Genomic DNA, 2820 nt, shown 5'->3' on the forward strand with positions numbered 1-2820 from the left:
TAAAATAAGAATGTCATGTGGAAGGAAAAATATACTTTTTCCATGGTGCTCCATTGCTGAAAACCAGGTCCAAATAATATAAATCACAAGGAAGCACATTTTAGCTTAACCTACAGGAGAACATCCTAATTATGAGAGCTTCATAGATGGCACAAACTGTTTAGAGGTTTCTGCTTAACAGATTTTTTAGATTGTACATTCATTTGATAAGATCAATTACAATAACTACATAATCAAGTCTCTGCTTGTCTCTTCTCAGTCCCCTCTGCTCTAGCCACACTGTTCTTGCTCTTCCTACAATGTGACAAACCCATGGCCTCCATCACGGGTTTCCTTTTCACGGAACATTCTTTTTTTTTTTTCTTAGTTGGAGTCTCACTCGATCACCCAGACTGGAGTGCAGTGGCTGCTCCTGGCCACCTCAGCCCCACCTGCTGGGCTCCGGCGATCCTTCCGCCTCAGCCTTCTGAGTAGCCGGAATTACAGGCATGCGCTACCACGCCTGGCTGATTTTTTGATTTATTGTAGAGATGAGGTCTCGCTGCCCAGGCAGGTCTCGAACCCGCAGGCTCAGGCAATCCACTCACCTCAGCCTCCCAAGGAACATTCTTCCTCCAGAATTTCTCACGAATCTCCTTCCTATCAGCAGGCCTCTCTCACGTGTAACCTCCACAGAGGGCTTTTTGATCACTCCATCCATACCAGTCTGCTCCCTACTTCCCACAATCTGCCCCTCTCCACTCAATTTGCTTAATGTTCTAAACAAAATTTATCAATGTCTGAAATTATACATTTTGCTTGTTTACTTATTACCTATCCTCTGTATCATAGTGTATGTTCCAAGATGAAAGGCATCTTGTCTGTTTTAGCCATTGCTGTGCTCTTAATACCTGAGATAGTTTCCAGTACAACAGTAGGAGCCAAAAAATACTTTTTGAATGCATACATTTCCATAACTGGTTAATAACCGACTGGTCAATCGGTTGTTCTTAGCACTGAATCTTGACCAACTTGTCTAGTAGATGCTTGGATTTGGTGACTCTACCATCCTTTTCTCAATTTGGTTGAAAACAAATTCCTTCCCTCCATCAAGTCCCAGGTATCATTCCATCTCAAGGTACTTGAATGGGCCCTGAAAATTCCCTGCCAATACCCATATAATATCTCCTTCTAATGTATGTGTGCTTGAAATTGTACCGTTAGAAATGCATTTCCTTGTATGGCCAAAGGATTATGGCTTTAAAGTCCTCTAATCAACTGTTGGATTGGAAGTCACAGAGATAACTGGCTTAACTGCTAAATTTTAAATTTAAATTAAAATATTCCTATTAGAGGAAGTCTACATCAAACCTTGTCTAGACAAATGTTTGGGAGGGTAGGCAGGAAAGCACTGAGTCCTTAGTTCTTGAAAGGGTGGCTTGGCACTTCTCTATCAATGCCAGAAAATTGCATAATAACATGACTTAGACTAAAATGTAAATAATTGATTAAGCAAATCAGTAGCCTGTTACACTAGCTAGAAGCAGTTGAAATTTTAGATGATGTTAGACAGATAGAAAACACATGTTAAGGAGCAGACAATCTTGCTCACTGAAATCCTGTCTTGGAATTCCACTGTCAATTTCAGTTACAAGAAAGGGAGTGCGTGTTATTTTGTAATAAAATGAATGCTTGGCCAACAGCAGGTGCTAACTGGAATAAGTGAAGCTGATTGAAATCAACATGTTGGCTCATAGGAGGAAGTGATTAAATTGAGCTCCAGGGTTTGGGAAAAGCCTTCTTTTTAAAAAACATTTATTTTAAAGATGCGGGGTACAATTCAGGGTTAGGTATACAAATGTTCATTATGCAGGTACCCTTGTTGATGAGGTGTGCACCCTCCTCCCCTGGCAGTTTCCCACTACTGCCAATCCTTTTCCTATACCATTAAGATAACTGTCCAAGGTCCGCTTATGAGTGAGAACATGTGTGATACTCAGTTTTGTTTCTGTGATAGATCACGCAGTATTATGGTCTCTAAGTCCATCCAAGTTGCTGTGAAGTTCATAATTTTGTCCTTCTTCATGGCCGTGCAATATTCCATCGTGTATATGTACCACATTTTTTTTATCCTGTCCTCTTTAGATGGGTAGCACGGTTGGTTCCATATTTTTGCTATTGTGAACAATGCTACAATAACTAATGCGTGTGCAGGTATCTTTTTCATAGAGTGATTTGAATTCCTCCGGGTATATTCCCAGTAGGGGGGTTGCGGGGTCGTATGGAAGGTCGATTTTTAGACCTTTTAGGAATCGCCAAACTGTTTTCCACAGAGGTTGTACTAGGTTACACTCCCACCAACAGTGTAGAAGTATTCCCATTTCACCGCATCCTCTCAAGCATCTGTTGTTTTTTTGAGTAACTGATAGTGGCCATTCTGATTGGAGTTAGATGGTATCTCAGTGTGGTTTTAATTTGCAATTCTTTGATGACTAGGATCCTATTTTTGATGAGAGTCGGTCATAGTCAATAAAAGCTATTTAGCCACTTCCAAATCTTGTTGGTGCTGGACCTCTTAAATTCTTAGAGAGTACTTTTTTTTTTTCCTCAGCAGAAAACTGTTAGGCATTCCCTCTCTACCTCGATTCACTGTCACACCAGGTAATTACACTGCTTTGAGAAGTCTGTAAGCAACCTGCAGGACTCACCTTGCCATTCCTTAAGCGCCCCGAGATGACGTCACCCAAAAAGCTCAGGAAGGCGGTGCGCCCCTGACCACACCTTCTGCAGCGGAAGCCCCGCCCCTCTGCGCTTCCTCCTCTTTGTGGCGCGACGTGACAT

Source organism: Carlito syrichta, unplaced genomic scaffold (genome assembly GCF_000164805.1).
Source record: "Carlito syrichta isolate Samal-C Ts95f unplaced genomic scaffold, Tarsius_syrichta-2.0.1 Scaffold309719, whole genome shotgun sequence".
NCBI classification, from domain to species: Eukaryota; Metazoa; Chordata; class Mammalia; order Primates; family Tarsiidae; genus Carlito; species Carlito syrichta.